At 40.3% G+C, this 24,842-nt stretch overlaps 1 protein-coding gene across 2 annotated transcripts in view; it reads left to right on the top strand.

Annotated features, from left to right (window-relative positions):
- LOC105014997 (astrotactin-2) overlaps positions 1–24,842 on the top strand; it is a 410,989-nt gene that overhangs the window by 42,890 nt on the left and 343,257 nt on the right. The window contains exon 1 of one of the 2 annotated variants that reach the window (XM_034296748.1): positions 24,676–24,739. The exons of the other annotated variant lie outside the window; for it this stretch is intronic. The gene's annotated coding sequence lies outside the window, so the exon portion shown is untranslated. Of the gene's footprint in view, positions 1–24,675; positions 24,740–24,842 lie in introns of those variants that run through there. 2 annotated transcript variants of the gene reach the window in all.

A 24,842-nucleotide genomic window follows, 5' to 3' on the forward strand; every position in this document is an offset into this window, starting at 1 on the left:
ACTAAAATGATTAGGATTAGATGGCTTTAAAAATGTGTCTGTAGAGATGTCATATGGTGACTGTGTGCCGATGGCACAGAGGTCAAGACTAGGTCATGCATTAAGAAGTGGTGAGTCATTACAATTAGATACTGCTGTGCTGACTGTTATGGGGCAGAGCAGCTGTATGTACAGACAGCTGTGAGCCCTGAATCCCTTTGACAGCAAGTTTAATTCAGGCGATAGAGGGTTCTTTTGGTTGTATTTGTGCAGTGCCTGTCTTATATCCATGTTAAAGGTATATGACCTTGGATATCTTATATGAAATATCTCATATAAGATATTTGTATAATATATTGTAACAATGCCAATTAGAATTGTGTGCTGTAAATTTAGATTGCACGTATGAAATAATTTCACGAACAATATAGCCCCTTATAATGTATCATTCATTAATCTTTGTATTTTTTGCCTGTCTCTATGACTAGACATGTTTGATGATGACTAGCCATGTTTGACTTTATTTACACTGATATGCCAGTGGTAATCCTTTGGCTCACTGGCATGGCAAAGTATATATATTTTCTTTAACAGACCAAGAGTTTTAGGACCCCCATATTAGGACCTGACTGCGCTTAAGTGCCAGTGGAAATTAACACATTGCAATGTCTTGAGACATTATAATTTCTTCTCCTTGCAATGCATTTTTTATTGTAAAAAATACAATGGCCATTTAAGCACATGAATTCCAACTATTTCATTAAGGGGCTTATTATAGCAAGCAACTGTTCTGACATTAAGTTGCTAAGTGTTTCATTTCAATGTGAACCGTGGCACGGCAGGCTTCTTAATAACATCTGACACCTCACGTCAGTTCGTTTGGAAATGGTAATTGGCATTATCATTTTCTCTGTTTCAAATATGTGCAATTATTTTAAAAAGATATGCTATACAGTGGGGAGAACAAGTATTTGATACACTGCCGATTGTGCAGGTTTTCCCACTTACAAAGCATGTAGAAGTCTGTAATTACAAAAAAGTGCTCTGTCATGTTTTGTTTGTCTGGAAATGCGACCCAAATGCAGTCCTACAGTATGCTCAGTAGCTAGAGCAGATATCAGCTGCAAACACCAGCTGATATCTGCTCTGGATATTATAGATGCTTTTACCCGCTTATAAAAAAAAAGTATACAATTACCTACAGCCTACTACAGTGGGGAAAACAAGTATTTGATACCCTGCTGATTTTTCCCACTTACAAAGCATGTAGAAGTTTGTAATTTTTATCATAGGTACTCTTCAACTGTGAGTGATGGAATCTAAAACAAAAATCCAGAAAATCACATTGTATGATTTTTAAGTAATTAATTTGCATTTTATTGCATGACATAAGTATTTGATACATCAGAAAAGTAGAACTTAATATTTGGTACATAAACCTTTGTTTGCAATTACAGAGATCATACGTTTCCTGTAGTTCTTGACCAGGTTTGCACACACTGCAGCAGGGATTTTGGCCCACTCCTCCATAAAGACCTTCTCCAGATCCTTCAGGTTTCGGTGCTGTCGCTGGGCAATACGGTCTTTCAGCTCCCTCCAAAGATTTTCTATTGGGTTCATGTCTGGAGACTGGCTAGACCACTCCAGGACCTTGAGATACTTCTTACCGAGCCACCCCTTAGTTGCCCTGGCTGTGTGTTTTGGGTCGTTGTCAAGCCACGACCCATCTTCAATGCTCTTACTGAGGGAAGGAGGTTATTGGCAAAGATCTCACGATACATGGCCCCATCCATCCTCCCCTCAATACGGTGCAGTCGTCTTGTCCCCATTGCAGAAAAGCATCCCCAAAGAATGATGTTTCCACCCCCATGCTTCACAGTTAGGATGGTGCTCTTGGGGTTGTACTCATCCTTCTTCTTCCTCCAGACACGATGAGTGGAGTTTAGACCAAAAACCTCTATTTTTGTCTCATCAAACCACATGACCTTCTCCCATTCCTCCTCTGGATCATCCAGATGGTCATTGGCAAACCTCAGACGGGCCTGGACATGCGCTGGCTTGAGCAGGGGGACCTTGCATGCGCTGCAGGATTTTAATCCATGACGGCGTAGTGTGTTACTAATTATTTTTTGGAGACTGTGGTCCCAGCTCTCTTCAGGTCATTGACCAGGTCCTGCCGTGTAGTTCTGGGCTGATCCCTTACCTTCCTCATGATCATTGATGCCCCACGAGGTGAGATCTTGCATGGAGCCCCAGACTGAGGGAGATTACAGACCTCTACATGCTTTGTAAGTAGGAAAACCTTCAAAATCGACAGTGTATCAAATACTTGTTCTCCCCACTGTACATAAATGAGTGGTGGAACAGGGTGAATTGCCACCTCCAGGACACTCAAAACCTACAGAAAAATGTAGATTACACTATTCTAACACCTATGTATTTTGGTGTTAGAATAATGTAATCTGTGTATGATCCTAAACTGTAACAGACTGAGTTTTGACTTGATTAGGCAGATATGCATCCACTTAAAGCACATATTTTGCATAAATTGTATGCTTTTTTGCAATTTATCCCATTTATTACAGTAGTGGATACAATTTACACTAGTAAATCATTTTACTTACAATGATTTTTGATGTTGGTGTTTGTATGTTAGACCTAGTTAGTTAATATATTGAAACAAACTAGCTAGCTATGTTATAAGTGATCTTAAATGCCATACTAAAATAACCTTTGCATAATTGTTTAACCTTTTTGGAAATGCAGAACACCATTCGAGACCAAATTAGTGAAAATATATATTTTTCTAACACAGGGTGAGTGGTCTATAGTTACAGGGATTATTTAGAGTGTTGGTTTATATTACGTTCTTCTGATTAATGTTTGTAAATTCAATTTGGCAGTGACCCTCCGAGAACCTTTACATACAGCAGCTTAGTCTGAACAGTTTTATTCATGACTTGCTTTCAGTACCCTTATATCAGCCATCATACCCTGACGTTATATTGTTTTACTGGAATAAAAAAGTAAGGAAAGGCATTGCCTTTGTTGATGACACTGCAGACAGATCTTCCAAAATATATATTTTTTTATTGCTGATTCCCCCTGGAATGCTACTACAGGGAATGACATACAGCACAACGTGACATTGCAGAGCCACCTGGTGCGGCTACCTTGGACATCTGTCTGACTCACTTCAGAGGGTAAATATCATGCAGGGACGCGCAGGGGGTTGTCAACAGAAGGACAGCCTCCGGTGGGTGGACACGAAGGGGTGTGATGCTCCTCTAGCAACTCTCTCATGAAGTTCTCTCTGTATTTCTGGTATGTGATTACATCACCCATGGGTGAGTGGGAGTGGAGAGGATAAAGAGGGAGATAATACCAGTTTAATTGCATAATGCAACTGGGTGATCTGTTTATCTAATTAGAAGAAAATAAACGTGTTCAGTAATCGTGTTCAATAATCATCTTACCTGTCAGATAGTGGTGTACAATGTGGCTACTGAGGAGTCCTGTGTCAACAAGATGGAAAAAGATCTTCTTATACCACTTAGCAGTTTTGTGAGTAGACTCCACAGAGGTGTTAACCATGTGAGCTTTGTCCACTGCCCTCGTCTTGATGTTGTACCCACGCACACAGTCTATTTTCACTTTCCTCTCTCCCGTCAGGTGGCCTACCTTCCCTGTGGCTGACATGGTGGTGGTATGGACAATGGAGAGGACATTGACATCTCTTTTGTCATGCCACTTCATTGCCAGCTGTTTCCCCATTGTCCAAGAATTCAACCTCCCCTTTCTACATCTTCCTGCTGCTGAATCTGGGCATCTGCCATGGCCCCCGTGAGAGATGCTGAAACAGAGTAGGACCGCTGTACCTGTTGTCCGAATACAGTGTGTGACCATTCCCAAGGTGAGGTGCCAGCATGGTCATCACCACAGACCGTAGTCACCCAGCTCCACATAATGCCGGATGTCAGTTCTTTGAGGGACAAAGGTGGAAATCTAGTTCCCATAAACGTTCTGTGATATTCAGATCTGTTGTTTGGGGAGGCCATGGACTTCTTTTGATGTCACTCTGATTTTTTACAAAACCACTCATGAAATAGTTTAGCAGTGAGTGTGGGGGCATTGTCATCCTGGAAACTGGAACATCATGAGGGGACAGTGATGTCACCATAGGATGCATCTGGTCCTGTAAAATTGCCTCATATTCTTTGGCTGTTATATGACCATGCAGAGCAATCATCACCCAATGACTCCCACGAGATGGCTGCCCATACCACTATGGATCCCCTACAAACCCCCTACAATTGGTTTTCCTGTCATAAATTCCAACTTTGTGAAGCTCACGACACACAGATTGTTGGGACTGGGTCAATTCGGGCACTGACACTTAGGCCTGTTTGGAACTAAAAGTTCCAAACTAAAAGGTGCTAAAAGTGCCTCTTTTTTGGCTAACACTTAATTATGGCTAATTGGCAATCAACCTCATGTGACCTCAGCAGCTACGTTTTTAATTGTGATCGAGTTACTTCAAAGTAACATTCATGTGGTGTTTCCATTAGGCACCCACTCTACCTTTCTGCAAATGTGCATCTTAAGCAGCATCTATGCACACATTTGGATTGTTTGGATTGTACAAAAATAATTTGCATAATACACGTTGAAATGCTGCAGTCAATCCTGTTAGCCCTCTTGTAGTTTTCTGCAAGTGGTCTTGGAATTTTGCTGTGGTGTTATTTACAGCACTAAAAAGTACTCTTGGGGGAAGGTTTTCAAACACAGTCGGGGAGCTGACAAGATTCACTTCTTCGGATTGACTGCTACCAATATGTGCTCGCAGTTTATGTGACTGTCAGCGAGATGCACATCACTACTGTTGATAGGCACAATTCGTCCATTCCAGATCTGTTGCATAACGAATCAGGCTCAGCCATTGTGAACACCCGCTGATCGAAACATCATCCCACGGCCGTGGTTGCAAAGAAAGTGTTGCAAACCTGGGGTCTGTTCCTCAGTATTCACACAGGGTGGTCTTCCTCACTATTCCCATGAGAAGGATAGACACCAGGAAGGTACTCATTTCTCTCACTGTTCTCCTGCAGCTCAAAGGTGTGCTCAATTGTCACTAACCAGATGCTTTATCACAAAGAGCTTGAAGCAATATGCCTCAGTGTGAGATGGCAAAGGATTTTGTTAAATATACAATCTCTCATCAAAGGCAATGGCAGGGACAGGGGTGTAAAATGAATGATGGCCTTCCAGTTGTTGCTCCTTACCTCTTCTACATCATCCACTATTGGTTTGCCTCCATTACCACCAGCATCTCCAATGACAATTTGGCTGCTTCAGGTTCAGGGTTTTTGATAGCTACAAGAAACTGCTACAAGGTAGCTCTTCTCCGTCACTGTAGGAGTTTGACTCCTCATTCTCATATTCAGACTCACTATCAGAGTTATAAAATAACACAATAATTTGTGAATTGTCTCCATTTAAAGACATTGTAATTTGTATTAAATTTACTAGCTTGGTTGATGGAATTGTGTATTGAATAGTTACTAAGTGATGTGATTTCCTGAGTACCAGCACAAAAGGTACTGACACGCATCATGTGTATCAATGAAACATAGGCTAACTAGTAAACAATGGGTCTAGGAGAACGAAGGACTAATAAAATAACTAAAATATAACAGAATTTAAAAACAGAATACAAAAACATACACAGGATCAGAATTCGTACAGTGACCAAAAAGATACAAAGAAGGAACTTAAATATGGATGGTGATCAGGAACACAGGCAAGAGCAATAATGACAATGAACCGGTGTCTGTGCTCCAAATGAGGAAGAGAGTGTGTTGGGTCTCACTTGCAAGGCAGGCCGGCTGTGCCAGGAAGTAATAAGGTTTTCTTTTCTCATTGAAAAAAGACAGTACAGAATAAAGTCGTCGCCCCCCCCCCCATGATACTGTAAGTAGAAATAAATGACACAAAGTTAATACATATACGAAAAAAGAAAACACAAAGTTGGAGACAACACAAAGACCCCAACTTTGAGTATCAAATGTTGTTGCCAAGAAGTAGTTCACGGTGGCTTATCAGATTTCTATAATAGGAATATCCTTTGACTGTCCATCATTGAGGCAAAGGAGAGGACACAAGTCTGCCTGCGCAAGTTATATTCTTATTTTTTCCTGGTATATCAAAAATGGCAATCTGAGGGAATGAGGGTATCTACAGGTGCAATATCACCTTTGCTCGTTTGGTGAACAGCCATAATGAGAGTTAAGGCACCTTTCGATTGGGAGCATCAGTAACCATTTCTTTCTTTATTAGATTTTTTTTACATAAAATGCTTACTGACTCTTACACACTTGATGAACACATGATGAGTGTATTTTTTGAAGGTTATACTGATATTGTGATCATGAGCTGTTTTAGCTAATTAGCGGCTATGTACGTGGCCATGTTTACATTGCATTCTTGTCTAGGAGTCACTTTGTTACCTTTATCTTTCATTGATGTGGATAAATATGCCCAGGACAAACATTAACCACCCTTTGGTCACTTGTAACTTCTACAAAAAAATGTCTGAATGATTTTGATAGACATCATCTGTGATATATTAAGTTTTAAATGAACTTTTCTATTATCCTTTTTGTGCTGGATGGATTTTGCTTAGTTTTGCAAAAAAATTGTTGTTTGCGGCACTCAGAGCTTGGACTAAAAGCTATAATATCCAAATTTGGATAAGAATTGTGGATAAGAACACTGTGTAAATGTTTGAACACATACTGTTCACCATACAATGAAATTTGAGGACATAAGATTGTAAAGATTGTGTTTGTGATGTCAGACCAACCAGTGATTGTTGTGTCAATCATAACTACATGTACAAGTAATGTATTCTAATGAATGGAATATGTTTTATTTACAATCATTTTGCTTCATGTGACTATATTCTCTTGTTCTATTAAAAAAGAAGAACATAATAACTTCATAGATAGGTCACAAGCAAAACAAGCCAGCCTACCAGCCCTGGTGTTCCAAGCAAAAGCTAACTAACGTAGTTTTAGCATCGTACTATCCTCATACTTGTGTGTTACTAACATGGATCGGGTCCAAACATGACCACGAACAACGAACAAAAATGGTCTTACAGATTAGGAGTATTGAAGTGATGGAAACTTGCTAGTTATATAACTGAAACTGATTTTTATTTTATTTATTTTATTTTTTTGGGGGGGGGGTATATGTACCATACACATTACAAGTTATAATGTAACCACTACATTAAAAAAAAAATAGAGAATTACATGATGGTGTTTGGATTCCTGATCACACTTTGGATCATTCTCTTCAGAAATCACTCTAGCGTCATCACACGTTTGATTTTCAGAAATCACTCTAGCGTCATCACACGTTTGATTTTCAGAAATCACTCTAGCGTCATCACACGTTTGATTTTACATGAATTAAATATGAATGTTGGGATACTCTGCACCTTATTCTTTCCTTTCCAAAAAAGATGAAAATGAAGATTTTGAAGATGAAGATTTTTGAAGGGTTAAAATTAAGAGACCACTGCAAATTGAACACTTCTGTTCCTCACTCAAAACTTTCCTTTTCAACTTTTTTGGAAAGGAAAGAAAAAGGTGTAGTGGTCTCTTATTTTTTTCCGGAGCTGTATCATGGAACAGGAAGACAAGTGGTAAAAGGGAAAACCATCTTAATTGGCATATATTAATTCCAATTATGAATATCGGGATGATTCCCCAAAATGGGTTGTTTGATTTCAGTTTGTCCATTTAAAGGTATTGGTTTGCCTTGAGAAATGAGTAATAGTGATTCATAACAGTAAGTAGGTGAACCTTTCTGGAGATATCTTTAATAGGAGATGTTGCAAATGAGTGGCTTTCCATCCGTACAGGCATCAGTTTACTCTTATTCTGGTTAATTCAATATCCAGAGAAAGTACTAAATAAGTAAATTAGATCAAGTAGGGCTGGGATACTGGGATCCAACACATGACGGACAATGTCATCTGTAAACATGGAGATTTTATTTTGAGTAACTTTAGTGTTGTTTTCACAAATTACTACCTGAGACTATATGGCTGGAGAGAGAACAACATTTTTTAACATTCACACTCTCTCTTTCAGCTTCAAAGTAACAGTAACTGGATGGTTGTGATTTAATGTAATAATGCGATTTTATTTCACATTGTTAGAGTAAGGGAGTAATTTGCCTTCAAATGCAAAGAACTCAATGCAAATAATATTGAAATATTGAAAGGTGACTGTCCATATTCTCTGCCTGCCGGGTTAGTAAGTCTCCAAACATCAACCAGGTTAGCGTTTACATGTACACTACCAGTGAAAAGATTTAGGACACCCCCGTTTTTCCAGTTTTTATTTAAACTGAAGCAGTTCAAGTCCAGTGAATAACCTGAAATGGTACAAAGTAAATTGCCAGAGGTTAAAAAAGTTGACCAAAAAACTGAAATATTATGTACATTTCAGATAAAAAAAGAAGTATTTTTCAGTAATGGTTCAACAACTTACAACTTTTCTTCAACAATGGAAGTAAATTGCCTTGAAACGTGATGCTAACAATTCCTACAGGTCTCCTAACTTTTGTTGATTACTTACAAACCCTTTGTCTGTATAAAAGCAGTGATGGAACAGATTGCGTTATTATGCCCTATTAATCATTATTTGGACTGTATTGTACTGCAGTAAGTAGTATATTGTTATCATAATAATGAGAAAAACAGTATTTGCTTTGAAAGCCAAAATGTCAGTGAGTATAGTTTCCTACACCATCAAAAGGGTTTGTAAACTGGAGGAAACCCAAAGCCACAACAGAATTGGAAGACAAGTTTCTGAGTCACCAGCTTGCGTGATAGGGGTCTCACAGGACAATGGCTTCAAGAGTCGCTGTCTTGAATGAGTGAGAGGTATGGGGCCATTATTGTAGCAAATCTATTTACAAACATGTGTGGAAAGTGGTGTAACTGTATCTCAGTGGTATAACTGTGTGGTGTAACTGTGTGTGCGTAACCAGGTTTGTAAATGTGTAAAATAATCTGTAAATGCGTACCGAGTTTTGTAAATGTGAACAGGAATCTGCAAATGTGTGTGTACTCAGAATTGTATGTGTAAAATATTTGTAAGGAATGTGCAAATGTGTGCATACTCAGAATTGTATGTGTAAAATATTTGTAAGTGTATTGAGATTTGTAGATATGTGGACAAATCTGTAAATGCTTATTCATCAGTTACAACTCAGACGGGGCTCTCAATTCCCTAACCCTAACCCTTTTTACATGTGAGTTTTGCTACACTTCTACCGCAGCAGAGATTTGTATGTTTTGCCACCAGGCGGTGGTAGGTCGCACAAATTTTTTTTTGTGACATTCACTGATGGGCTGGTAAAGTAATGGTTTAAGGAAAGCCATTTAAGTCTATATTGAATAAATGTGTCTCCCAGAAAAGTTTCTCAGAATTATTGAGAGAGACTGCCAACCGCCTCGATGGGACGGGACAGGACAGGGTATGGGCTCTAATTCAGGACATCCTGTCTTGCACATCAATTTGATTCAGGCAAGAGATTTAGCTTAATTTGCTTTGTAAAGTGGACATCATTACTTTCGTATTATATGTATGTTAGATATCTAGATGTTGTATGTAAACGAAATAAAAATGATGACAGTGTGGACACAATTGACAGCAACATTTTTGATACAGTAGCTAGCAACAGTCTTAACTTAGCGACTTGTGTGCTGAGTTAGCAATTGTTTTTGCTAAATTACAGTACGGTAACCTATTGTTTGCTAAGTTAGTCACATACCTAATCGTTAGTAATAACAAATGCTACCAGTATTGTGTATCTTGTTAGTTAATCAATGTAAACATGTGCAACCGTAGCTACCAATAAATCATGCATTTATTAAATTCAGTTGCATAGTAGTTGCTTCAGATAATGATATTGCCTAAATTGCCTAAACTTACCTTGATTCTTGGTTGATTCAATTGCTTGAATACTGCCAAATTACTCAGTTTTTTATGTTCACCACAAGGAGATAGATGTAACAGTATGAAGAACCGGTGTTAACTAACTGTTGATCATCCTGTAGCTGGTTTTTACACCGTTGGGGGTGTGACAGGCAATGTCCAGCAGAGCAGGTAGCGATGACATGAGTACTTGTGAGAAGGGTAAGCATGGCATTCTGAAGTTCTCAGTCTCCCATTGCTGGCTGGTCTCTCAAGTTAGTTCCATATTTGGGAGACCAGACTTGCTCTAAGTGTCTTGAACATTGTGTTGACTTTTGAATGGGTTGTTAAACGGGGTCCTGACTGATCACTACAGATCCAATGGCACTGATGGTATGAGTATGGGTTTTAGACCATGTCATGGCAAAAAACCAAAAATGGGCCTTATAACTTACTTGGTAAAATATCAGGTTTAATAACAATCTATTGGCTAATGAAAAAACCTTCTGTTCATGTGTATTAATTAGTCTATGTTGTTTCTGTTCCTGTCCATTCCATCAGTGACCATACCTGTTAATTCAGAGCTTGCATGCTGCAGACTACCACAGGTACTGGGTCTAAAAGAAGTTAATATAACTGGGGTGGTGGAAACTACGGATACATCTACCTGTGAAAGACCTCTACTCATATCATCCAGTCATGGGTGACTGAGTTTTGGGCTGGTAACTGAGATGTTGCTTTTTCAAATTGACCAAAATGTTAACATTTGTGGAGGGAGAAGTGATTGGAAGATGTATGACAGCTAGCTGCTTGAGAAAAATATTGGTTAAAGCCCAGAACTACCCAATTTAAAATTCAAGGGCTAGATATTTTTAACCTTTAATTTGTGATTGTGGATTTCTTTCTTTTGCAATGTTATTCTAATTGGATCAGGTGTGTAAGCAGTTGAGTATTTGAAATACATGGAATAACTGGGGGTTCCAGAGGGGTTTTGACAACCACTGCAAAAAGCTACCCACAATGTAATCTCTATTCCAGAATCCAAACCATAAATCTACAGTATCTTGCCTCTGGTAGTAGCTACACTGACATCTATTAAGACTGAACATTTTATTTATTGCTGATTTTCTTTAAGTCCTAGACACACAAGGGTGCATAGGGAAACACTAGATACCTTGAGGGAATGAGGACCAGACTACTTTCAGGGCATGTCCTACTGAGTCAGTTTACTGCTCCCAGTTCCTCTACAGTTCCAGCCAATCTCACACAATCTGAAAAAGAACCCATCAGTTTGGCACCAAGCTTCACTGGTTTCCATAATGGCTAATATTGGCCTGTTTTATCCTCTCTATGAAACAATAACTGTTTTCCAGTCTGGATGGATGCTGTCCTGTGGTTGGATACAGCTTTGACATCTACCGACTCAGTCATTATCATGGGCTTTATGGTCTGTATGTGTATTTGACATGTATTTAATGTTTCCATATTTAATAAAATTATTTGAATTATCTTTTTGCTTGTTCTTCAATAGTCATAAATAAATTGTCTCTGAATAATAAATAGTGATGTAAGATATTTCAGCAATTAGACAGGAGGGGGTGTAGTATATGACCAATATACGACAACTAAGGTCTGTTCTTATGCACAATGTGACGCAGAATGCCTGGATACAGTTCTTCACATTGTATATCAGCCATTCACCTTAAAGGTCCTGCGTTATTACTGTTAGAAACTTGTTACTTACTGGTAGCAGATCCTATAGCTAATCAACATTTAGTGTTTGAACAACTCAATTTATAATTATATTGTACTAATCAGGTGATAGAGTTAACAACATTAAGATCTTAATTCACTAATGTAAATAACACATTTCAAACTGAGTACTAGTGTTTAATAAAAGAAAATTCAGACCAAAACTGGGGGAAATTCTGATTCAAACTGGGGAGTTTTAATTGTTCTGCCACAGTCTGACAATGTTGGTGGTGTTAAATTCTAAGAAAAAATCGTGACCCCAAAATAGGTGTGCTATACAGGTCCAGGCATTCATGTGATTCTCATATATACTTTTTTTTTACCAGAACATAAAACATTTTACTGGTTGTTGAGGATCAGGCTGGATTCTGCAAGGCTGTCCACCCAATCCATTCCTAGTAAGTTGTGTTCATCTACTGCTTGAAAGATTGTCAGCACTCATTTACAATTGAACACTGATTGCTGTAGTTTCTGTGTGTATTATCTAGAGCTTCTCCTTTGTCATCTATAAATATTCATGCTGTAAGGTTGTATCAGTGTTTAATACAAAGAGCAGGAGGATCTATTTCCTGGAATACAGACCGTATATTGGGTGGGTTATAAATTGTTCCACTCACCCACTGGTGTTATCTGTTCATAAAATTAATTTTATAGAACACGTTTTGCATTGACACTAGTGGAAACGGGACCTAAGAAGAAACCTAGAGAGTAGAAAGAGTTTGAGGGCTCCTCTTCGAGTGTTCTGGGGGAAATTCATAAGAATACATGAACTTTTTGGTCCAAAATGTTTGCATGTTCCAATTACAGGCGGGTCAGTAAATACAGGTGGGCTGAGTCTTTATGCAGAATCCAGATCAACTGCACAACCAGCTGGATCAAGATGGGTGACCAGGTGGCCCATCCTCACTGTTTAGATCTGCAACACAACCAGGTGGACTTTAAGCAGGGACAACTAGGAGACATCAGGCCAGGTAACCCTAAAACTCAGTCCAAGGACTTAGGTTATCTTAAGATTCAACAGGACACAACAGTAATTATCAGGGGCATTCCTCCAAAAGGATACTTCAGAATTCAGACTGACCCATGTCCCTCTGCACAAACACTTGCAGCATAAAAACTAGGGACTGAGACGGGGGTGGTGTCGGAGACTATGTGGTATGCAGTATCCAAGTAATATTATGGAATAGTTGAATACACAGACGCATGTTTGGTATTACAAGAAGGATAAGTGACATGTGTCTCTGAGCATGTTTAGCCCGGTAGTGTTCTCAGTAGTCAGGACCCACAGTGGAACATGGTGATCCAGAACACTGGTGGCCAGTATTGGGGACAGAGTGTAGAGCTCCAAGCTGTTAACCTGGAAAGAGTTTGAGATGAAGAATGGAAAACTATGAGACAGGTGAGTGACAAAAACTGAAACTTATACTGTACATTCTGGTTATTACTTGTTTGTCTGGTTATTACCAAATTTCCTAAAGCAGCAAGGCCCTTTTTATTTGGAATTGATCATCCCACCCACCGTGAATCTGTGCAAATGTTTACATTTGAGTCATTTATCAGACACTATTATACAGGGCAATTTACAGTAGAATTTATGGATTAGGTGCCTTGCATAAAGGCAGAGACATGTTTCACTGTGTAACCTGGAGAATTTTAACTAGCAAATTACTCTAAAAGCCAGCCTACTCTCCAGTTTTCCCCAATTTCTGGCTGATGTGAGCGGATATATTGTTTTATTAATATCTTTCAGTCCCAGTAACATTGCAATGGGCCTTTGGTAGATAAGACCGTTGTGGTGAGTTGGGATGGACTGAAACATTAAAGATAAATAGAGCAATTAAGATAAATGAATGAAATATGTTTTGTAGGTGAGATTTTTTTTTTTATCTAGCTTGTTATTTTACCAGGTATGTTGCCCGAGAAAAAAGTCTAATTTAGAGCATCAACCTGGGAAATTGTTACAGGAGAAGGAGAGACGGTCAACCAGTTGGAAGCTGGGGATGGTTAGGTAGCCATGCTGTTATGATATTACATATTGCCCTCACACCGGAAAACACCCCTTCTCTTACAATCAGTGACATGGGACGTGGGTGTAAAGACCAGCTACAGGATGATCAACAGTTAGTGAACACCGGTTCTTCACACTTATCCTGGTACATCTAGCTCCTAGTGGTGATCATAAAAAAACAGTAATTTTTAAGTCAGTATTCAAGCACTTGAATCAACCAAAAATCAAGGCAAGTTAAGGCAATTTAGGCGATATCAGTATCTGAAGCAACTACTGTATGGACTGAATTTAATAAATACATGATTTATTGGTTGCTACAGTTGCACTTGTTTACATTGATTAACTAACAAGATACACATTACTGGTAGCATTTTTTTTTATCAATAACAATTAGGTATGAGACTAACTTAACAAACATTAGATTACTGTACTGTAATTTAGCAAAAACAATTGCTAACTCAGCATACAAGTAGCTACAATAGGACTGTTGCTAGCTACTGTATCTAACATATTGCCGTCACTTTTGTCCACAGTGTCATCATTTTAATTTGGTTTACATACAACATCTTGATATCTAACACATATACATACATATATATATATAATACAAAATTAATGATGTTCACTTTACAAAGCAAATTAAGCTAAATCTCTTGCCTGAATCAAATAGATGTGCAAGACAGGATGTCCTGAATTAGAGCCCATACCCTGTCCTGTCCCGTCCCGTCGAGGCGGTTGGCAGCCTCTCTCAATAATTCTGAGAAGCTTTTCTGGGAGACACATTTATTCAATATAGACTGAAATGGCATTCCTTAAACCACTACTTTACCAACCCATCAGTGAATGTCATGCTTAAAATTAGTTTGTCCTACCGCTGCCTAGTGGCAAAACATACAAATCGCAACAGGCATTTGCAAATCGCAACATGCATTTGCAGATCTCTGCTGCAGTAGAAGTGTAGCAAAAGTTACACATAAAAAGACAGCGAATTTGAGAAGCTCGTCTTGAGTTGTAACTGATGACTTGTCCGTATAAGCATTTACAGATTTGTCTACGCATTCACATATATATGTACACATTTACAGATTTGTCCACACATTTACATCTCAATACACTTACACATATTTTACACATACAATTCTGACTATGCACACACAGAATCTGAATACACATTTGCAGATTCCTGTGCACATTCACAATACTCGGTATGCATTTACAGATTATTTTTCACATTTACAAACCTGGTTATGCACACATGGATTGAGATACATTTACACAACTCTCCACACACATTTGTAAATAGTTTTGCTACAGTAATGGCTCCATAGAGTGGCACCCTGAACCAAAAAATCAATCCTGCGCCATGGTCCGGTGTACACACTGTTGGTTCATCCTATTGCAAGATATTCACCCAAAAAATACCTCCGGTCTATGTCAGAACTATGGTAGAGGAAAATAAGACGGTAGGCTTCAAATCATGGAATGGTCAGCACAGTCTCCAGTCTTAAATCCCAGCGAGCTGGTTTAGGGTTAACAGGGCAGAAGGGTGAAACCAAAGCAAACAACAAGTGCAATACACTTGGGTACTTCAGCAACAGTGTAGGGAAGAACTTTCCAAATAATATTTGATTTCCGCTGTATAAAGAATGCCATGAGTGTGTTCAGCCTTTATAACTGCAAAAGGTGGTTACTTTGAAAAGTCAAGAATCTTTATAAAATATTGTTAAACAAAATGATTTCATGATTTCTTTTTAGTCTCCAATTGTTTTTTTGTTCTATACAAAAATTTCTGATTACATTGAGACATGAAACTGTGTGAATTTCAATAAAAACTGGAAAATTATAGGTGTTCTAAAACGTTTTAAGAATTGACAAAATTCTTAAATGCACCATTGGAGGAGGATAGGGCCAGATATGGTCCACGATGCAGTTCAGGTTTGGGAGGCATCTGGAATCAGTTCTTCCTTAAGAAGATTGGATTATCTGTGTTTGGGACTTCATTGCTCACCTACTTAATATACTAAAACTAGCAAATGATACATTTGTAGAACAAACAAATGTACATTTTGCAGTAAAATCCATTTTATTTATGTTTGCCTGTTCTTGAAATGTACAGCATTCATAGTGAATGCAGAGACCGCCTCACTAACAAAATGGCTATAAAAGAATACAATAGAAATAATATTTTAAAGAAATGATTCATCATGCCCATCTGGTTGTCTTTGCCTTGCTCATTAAAAGCAAGCACAAAAAAGTGCTCGGTCATGTTTTGTTTGTCTGGAAATGCGACCCAAATGCAGTCCTACAGTATGCTCAGTAGCTAGAGCAGATATCAGTTGCAAACACCAGCTGATATCTGCTCTGGATATTATAGATGCTTTTACCCGCTTATAAAAAAAAGTATACAATTACCTACAAGATCTTGCGATACATGGCCCCATCCATCCTCCCCTCAAATACGGTGCAGTCGTCCTGTCCCCTTTGCAGAAAAGCATCCCCAAAGAATGATGTTTCCACCTCCATGCTTCACGGTTGGGATGGTGTTCTTGGGGTTGTACTCATCCTTCTTCTTCCTCCAAACACGGTGAGTGGAGTTTAGACCAAAAAGCTTCATGTCTCATCAGACCACATGACTTTCTCCCATTCCTCCTCTGGATCATCCATATGGTCATTGGGAAACTTCAGACGGGCCTGGACATGCGCTGGCTTGAGCAGGGGGAACTTGCGTGTGCTTCAGGATTTTAATCCATGATGGCGTAATGTGTTACTAATGGTTTTCTTTGAGACTGTGGTCCCAGCTCTCTTCAGGTCATTGACCAGTCCTGCTGTGTAGTTCTGGGCTGATCCCTCACCTTCCTCATGATCATTGATGCCCCACGAGGTGAGATCTTGCATGGAGCCCCAGACCAAGGGAGATTGATGTCATCTTGAAATTCTTCCATTTTCTAATAATCGTGCCAACAGTTGTTGCCTTCTCACCAAGCTGCTTGCCTATTGTCCTGTAGCCCGTCCCAGCCTTGTGGAGGTCTACAATTTTATCTCTGATGTCCTTACACAGCTCTCTGGTCTTAGCCATTGTGGAGAGGTTGGAGTCTGTTTGTGTGGACAGGTGTCTTTTATACAGGTAACAAGTTCAAACAGGTGCAGTTAATACAGGTAATGAGTGGAGAACAGGAGGGCTTCTTAAAGAAAAACTAACAGGTCTGTGAAAGCCGGAATTCTTACTGGTTGGTAGGTGATCAAATACTTATGTCATGCAGTGGAAGAGTACCTATGATGCAAATTACAGACTTCTACATGCTTTGTAAGCAGGAAAACCTGCAAAATCATCAGTGTAACAAATACTTGTTCTTCCCACTCTATTTTCCAGTATAACTATTTCCCCAATTGTATTTCCCTCACAAAAAGCCTGGGGAAACCTTTTACATGGGGACATTTTTACTTATGGGACTCTATATATATTTTTGGAAACTACACACTCCCAAATGCAAATCTGTTTAAATTACTTATATAGCTTCATCAAAACCTTAAGTTACAAGATTGACTTGGGTCAAAAAGTAACAAGGGACAAAATGGCATTCAAAGATTTCAATCTTTTTTATTCTAAATCCACTCACGGTCGCTGTTGTTACGATCACACATAAAGTTTAGGAATTCTCCTAAATTAGCTGCTGCCACTGTTGCTAAAATGAATTAACACTGAAGTGTTCAAACAACGACTATTTTATTATCTTTAAGTCTGTCATCATTGCTGGACTTGCAGCTGTGGAAGGAAGGATTTTGATTTGCGCATTATGCAACATTGGCAGAAATCATCTTCTAATATGAATAGGTCTATAGCATTAATCTCTCCAATATATTGATGATGACAATCTGACACTCTTTGTTCATAACCAATGTTGAGTGTAAACATCTTTTTAACCTTAGTATTAACAAGCTAACAAATTATTTAAATGTAATTAATCTGTATGTTACAAGGGCCAGTCAGCTGCAACACTCATCAGATCATGGGACATTCGCTAAGATTCTTTTTCATGTCAGAAAAATAAGTAATCCTTTAAGTTATCTTTTTTTTTTTTTTTACATTATCACAATGTACAATATTTAAACTGCCCAAAGCATCCACATTTTCAACTGAAAACATATTTGTTTTGAACATCTGTCTTTTTTTCCAAAAAAAGCGCGTGGGACATTCTATGGGTTCTTGCAGTCCCCCACACATACACGGTAGACAGATCCCTATCTATCAATCGTGATTAGGCAGACTGCATTACTGTTTTAACAAGTAACCATATCAAAGAGTAGGCAATACATTTTAGGGTAGATTTCTAGCCATATATCTCAACAGTTAATTCCCATTGACAGTGCCATATCAGAAAAGTAGGCTAAACACTTTACGGTAAATTGCAAGTCACAGGTCTCTAATTATAGGCTTGGTTTTCAATAAGCAAAGCTCATGCAGGAAGAACCACCCCGTGAGAGTTGACTTTTAGAAAGGATTATTTTTTTTTATATACTGTACATTTCTCAATATATCAGCTGATAGGAATATTGCTGCAAGACATCTGTAAGTACAACCGCAACTACACACAAATTGACTTGTAGAGCGTCTATAAAATGCAGGCTTTGCAAGATGGAAAAAAACATTACTACATTCATTTTTCAGATCTTGCTGACCCTTTCATTACAAGTTCTGATGTAATAGCATTTATGGTTTAATGTGTAAAGCCCATTCCCACACTCCTTCTGGACAATTCTGTGTTGAATGAATCGCATTGCCATAGAAATCTCTCAAACATATTACAAACCAACAAATGTTCCCCTAGGGTAAAAGGCCCCTTTAGCGAGAATGCATAGAGTGTAGACTGCATCTTTTCAGTCATGATCAGATGATCAGATTCTTATTTGGGATGCCTTTCCATTTCAGAATTGTCACACAATTCACTCTGGCAGAGCTGGTAGAGTGATACACCTGCCCCACCCATGTACATGTAAGTCCGGAGTGGGAATCATTTTTCAAGTGGGTTTATTATACAAACCCAATTACAAAAAAGTTGGGACACTGTGCAATTGTGAATAAAAACAGAATGCATTGATGTGGATGTTTCACATTTCAATATTTTATTCAGCATACAACATAGATGACATATCAAATGTTTAAACTGAGAAAATGTATCACTTTAAGGGAAACATTTCATGGCATCAACACATCTCAAAAATGTTGGGACAAGGCCAGGTTTACCACTGTGTGGCATCCCCTCTTCTTTTTATAACAGACTGCAAACGTCTGCGAACTGAGGAGACTCAAGGAGACTGAAGTTGCTCAAGTTTATTAATAGGAATGTTGTCCCATTCTTGTCTAATACAGGCTTCTAGTTGCTCAACTGCCTTAGGTCTTCTTTGTCGCACCTTCCTCTTTATGATGCGCCAAATGTTTTCTAAGGGTGAAAGATCTGGACTGCAGGCTGGCCATTTCAGTACCCAGATCCTTCTTCTATGCAGCCATGACATTGTAATTGATGCAGTATGTGGTCTGGCATTGTCATGTTGGAAAATTCAAGGTCTTCCCTGAAAGAGACGACGTCTGGATGGGAGCATATGTTGTTCTAGAACTTGGATATAGAGTTTTAGCCAGCAATGGCGAATGGCACGTTGGATTGTGTTCACCGACAATAAGGGGCCGGTGCGGAGAGCATCGGGCGGCAGTCGAAGGCGGGGGCCTAGACAACCCGATCCCTGGACACGGAAACTAGCTCTAGGGACGTGGAACATCACCTTGCTGGCGGGGAAGGAGCCTGAGATCGTGCGTGAGGTTGAGATGTTCCAACTAGAGGTAGTCGGGATCACCTCTACGCATGGCTTGGGCTCTGGAACCACACTCCTTGAGAGAGGATGGACTCTTCACCACTCTGGAGTTGCCCATGGTGAGAGGCGGCGGGCTAGTGTCAGTTTGCTGATAGCTCCCCAGCTCTGCCGCCATGTGTTGAAGTTTACCCCGGTGAACGAGAGGGTTGTTTCCCTGCGCCTATGGATCGGGGTTAGGTCTCTCACTGTTGTTTGTGCCTACGGGCCGAACGGCAGTGCAGAGTACCCGACCTTCTTGGAGTCTCTGGGAGGGGTGCTGGAAAGTGCTCCGACTGGGGACTCTATCGTTCTACTGGGGGACACCCACGTGGGCAACGACAGTGACACCTGGAGGGGCGTGATTGGGAGGAAGGCCCCCCTGATCTAAACCAGAGCGGTGTTCAGTTATTGGACTTCTGTGCTAGTCACAGTTTGTCCATAACGAACACCATGTTTAAGCATAAGGGTGTCCATCAGTGCACGTGGCACCAGGACACCGTAGGTCGATGATCGACTTTGTTGTCGTTTCATCTGACCTGCGGCCGTATGTCTTGGACACTCGGGTGAAGAGAGGGGCGGAGCTGTCAACTGATCACCACCTGGTGGTGAGTTGGATCCGATGGTGGGAGAGGAAGCTGGACTGACTCGGCAGGCCCAAGCGTACTGTCAGGGTCTGCTGGGAACGTCTGGTCGAGTCTCCTGTCAGAGAGATCTTTAACTCCCACCTCCGGCAGAGCTTCGACTGGATCCCGAGAGAGGCTGGAGATATTGAGTCCGAGTGGACCATGTTCTCCACCGCCATTGTCGAAGCGGCCGCTCTGAGCTGTGGCCGTAAGGTCTCCAGTGCCTGTCGAGGCGGAAATCCCAGAACCCGGTGGTGGACACCAGAAGTAAGGGATGCCGTCAAGCTGAAGAAGGAGTCCTATCAGACCTGGTTGGCTTGTGGGACTCCTGAGGCAGCTGATGGGTACTGACAGGCCAAGCGGACTGCAGCCCGGGTGGTTGTGGAGGCAAAAACTTGGGCCTGGGAGGAGTTCGGTGAGGCCATGGAGAAGGACTATCGACTGGCCTCGAAGAGATTCTGGCAAACCGTCCGGCACCTCAGGAGAGGGAAACAGTGCCCTACCAACGCTGTTTACAGTAGAGGTGGGCAGCTGTTGACCTCAACTGGGGATGTCCTCGGGCGGTGGAAGGAATACTTCGACTCGTCCATCACCCGGGCTGAAGTCACAGAGGTGGTCAAGAAACTCCTCGGTGTCAAGGCACCGGGGGTGGATGAGATCCGCCCTGAGTACCTCAAGTCTCTGGATGTTGTGGGGTGTCAGGTTTGGGGACCACACGATTTCGTCTCTGCTCTTTGCAGATGATGTTGTCGTGTTGGCCCCTTCAAACCAGGACCTTCAGCATGCACTGGGATGGTTTGCAGCCGAGTGTGAAGCGGTGGGGATGAGAATCAGTGCCTCCAAATCCGAGGCCATGGTCCTCAGTTGGAAAAGGGTGGCTTGTCCACCTCAGGTTGGTGGAGAGTGCCTACCTCAAGTGGAGGAGTTTAAGTATCTAGGTGTCTTGTTCACGAGTGAGGGAAGGATGGAAGATTGACAGATCGATGCGGTCGAAGTATCGGTCTATTGTGGTGAAGAAAGAGCTGAGCCGCAATGCGAAGCTCTGGATTTACCGGTCAATCTACGTTCCTACTCTCACCTATGGTCATGAGCTTTTGGTCATGACCGAAAGGACAAGATCCCGGATACAGGCGGCCCAAATGAGCTTTCTCCGCATGGTGGCTGGACGATCCCTTAGAGCTCGGTCACCCGGGAGGAGCTCAGAGTAGAGCCGCTGCTCCTCCACATTGAGAGGGGTCAGCTGAGGTGGCTTGGGCATCTGTTTCGGATGCCTCCGGAACGCCTTCCTGGGAAGGTGTTCCGGGCCCGTCCCACCGGGAGGAGACCCCGGGGAAGACCTAGGACACGCTGGAGGGACTATGTCTCCATGCTGGCCTGGGAACGCCTCGGTGTCCCCCTGGAAGAGCTGGATGAAGTATCTAGGGAGAGGGAAGTCTGGGCATCTCTACTTAGACTGCTGCCCCCGCGACCCGGCCCCGGATAAGCGGAAGAAAATGATGATGATATTGTGAATTAAATATAGGTTCATGAGATTTGTAAATTATTCCATTCCTTTTTCACTCCCAATTTGTACAGTGTCCCAACTTTTTTGGAATCGGGTTTGTAGGAATACACTATCCCAAAAAAACTTATATTTGAATGATTGAAACCTTTCACATTTCAAAAGGTTAAGTTAAGCCCCACCCTCCTGTCATTTTCCATAATGTGCATATTAGGATCTAGTAAAATTTTGATGTGCCCAGCACAACACCAAGCTCCATGAGCTCTTGCATATGATGTTTGAAGGGTATATCCAAAGGGAACCAGGGACGCTGTCTCATAACTTCAAAGAGGTCGCTGGGGAAAAATGTTGCAGGGTGGGTGTTATTCTCAAATCCCTGTAAGCCAACTTTCTTCAGATTTGAATGCCTATAATGGCCTTCCATATCCAGTATTGTAGCCTTCAATAATTGCTCAGATTTCTCTAGAGCCTCATAGCATTTATCCAGCTTTTCAGTTCTAGCAAAGCGTAATTTTGAGGCTTTTTCTTGTTCAGATTTGAACTCCCCTGAACTGTGCTGTACTCTGTTGTCTGGCTCTCTTCATCAGTTTATGAATGGGACATGACATTACCCATTTAGTGACAAATCAAGTATGTATTTCCTCAAGCTTATTCATTTTTTTCTCACATGTGGAGGTGTTTTCTTGATTTAAAGTAAACTTAATTTTTCACACTGTGAGGCCATTTAGACTGGATATTATTAAGTCCAAAGCCTAAACAGTTAGATGTTTTTGGAAATGAATCTAGTAATGGGCTCTGTTCTGATGAGGCCCTGACTGAAATTGTCTTCTATCCTCTCTGAATAGATATTATGTAGATTGATCCAGAAGGCTATGGAATCTTATCATTATTCTCGCTTATGCTTTATTAAATGTAAAACTGTCCATATTATTATTGTGACAGGGATGGGAGGCTTAGCAGCTAGGATACGCAGCAATGTTATCGGGAGGCTGCCTGGCTGGCTTGCCATGCCACATGAGTAATGACAAGCAGAAAAGTGCCTTTAGGGTGCCAGCTTTCATCAGTGTAAGCGGGGATGACACAGCCTTGTTACTGAGCTGACAAAGTGTCACAAAGTTGTCAGCCCACACACTTACTGACTCCATGCAGCTATGATCACCTTTAAACTGATGACAACGACCTTTGGGGAGTGAGTGCGTGCGTGCCTTCATGCGTGTTTGTGTCAGAGAGAGTGAGCACAAATAGTGCCCTCCAGAATGATTGGCACCCTTGGTAGAGAAGAGCAAAAAAGGGTCAGAAAAAAATGGTCAGTGTTGTGAATCAGCTTAATCTTACACTCAAAATACGAGAGAAATTGATAGGTGGAAATGGGAGTTAGATTTCTTTTACAAAAAATTGTCAAACAAAAAACAAATTCTTCATCAACAAATAAATGTCCTTCTCAAAACATGGTCCTTGATCTACTGCTTGTGGACCTTTCTTTAAGTCTTTCACCTCTTAAATAAACATCTCCAGCATGCAGACAGCCCACCCACAAATTGATGAATGGGAATGGATTGAGAAAAGTCTACTTTTACACAGTAGCTGGGCTATCATTAGGCCAACAACACATGTATCCTTATTGCGTAAGCCTTGTCTCTGTCTGTCTTCCTTATAGGCACAATGTTATTGTTTTTGTTTAATGACAACACAATTTGTAGACATAGCCTACATCCTGTTTTCAAGTAAATGTATATTTACACAAGTGATAGTTTGATTTTCGGTGTGCATGCTCTTTTGTGATTGTGTTTTTTGTTATCCACATTTGTGTGTCCTACTACATAGAATAGAAAAATCTGAAAAAGTTCAAGAATGCTGCATAATGTGTTTAGTAGCAGAATTTCATTATATTATGTTGTAGACAGAATGGCTGCACTCCCATATAATGATATGATCAATCCTAAAGGCCAACTTTGAATGGAAGGTGTTCCACTGTCAACTGTGCTTGGGAATGGGGTCGTTGGCTGACAAAAAAATTAAAGTTGAATGAAGCTTTGAAACTTATTTCAGAGATTGTTTTGTGTCATTATTGAAAAGCTGTTGTGTACCCTTACAGATACACAAATATCCCTCAAAGAAAGTTCAAGGTACCATGTTCCATTCACCCAATGTGTCTTTATGCTCTAATGTGCATGTCTAGAATCTGCCGTTTTAATTATCTATTACTTTTGCTGTCTACTTCTCTTGCATTATTCATCAAAAATGTCAGGAGAAGGATGTTTAACATCTGACATATCACTAGGATCAAAGGATACATTTTTGAACCTTGATTTCATTTCACTGCATTTAAATTGTATTCAAACTGTATTAAATTCTGACTTATTCTAATATATTTTCTCTTGCTTGGGATGTGTCAAGACACTGTTAAAATCCCAAACGAAGAAATAACATTGTTATTCCAAACCTTTGTATTAAATTGAGCCCATTTCTTCCATTAATCTGGTGAGTTTGACAGGCCATTACTTTAACTGGGGGGAAACGAATGCTACAAGCAAGAATGGGAAAGAGTCACCAATTTTATAAAACCAATAAATCTCGCAAGATTTTAAAGTGGATTTGCTCTCAAACACAAGCTGGCTAAAATACAGAGGACTGAAAATGATAGTAATTCAGGTGGGCAAGGTTTACATATTACTTTTTATATAATGTCGTATTATTCACTGTGGCTGTAATTGTTTCTAGGTTGATTATTCCACCCTTACTATAAAAAAAGAAAAGAAAAATGAAACAGTTCAGTTCTCAAGAAAAACAGCCATATATTAGAAACCAACAATAATGTTGTCATATAGAGTTATAGTACAAGATATAGAACACAAAATGTTACTGTTCTTTAAATGGCCAAAGAGTTTCATGCAATACTATTTTCCATACACTGGCTGGTACTGTTATTTCCATCTGCCTAGATTGCACCACAGATATCTTTGTCAAGAAGTGGTGCTTTGTCGTCAGATCGCAACCCTTACTTCAGCGTACTCTATCAAGTCAATCTGCCACTAAGGTTAGTAATGAGGGCGGCTCACAGAGCACTCCTTTCCTGTGGTGTCCATTGACCCAGAGTCCGTAGTTTAGCGACAAGGTCCGCTATAAGCTATTCCTCATTC

This window comes from Esox lucius, chromosome 14 (genome assembly GCF_011004845.1).
Source record: "Esox lucius isolate fEsoLuc1 chromosome 14, fEsoLuc1.pri, whole genome shotgun sequence".
NCBI lineage: Eukaryota > Metazoa > Chordata > Actinopteri > Esociformes > Esocidae > Esox > Esox lucius.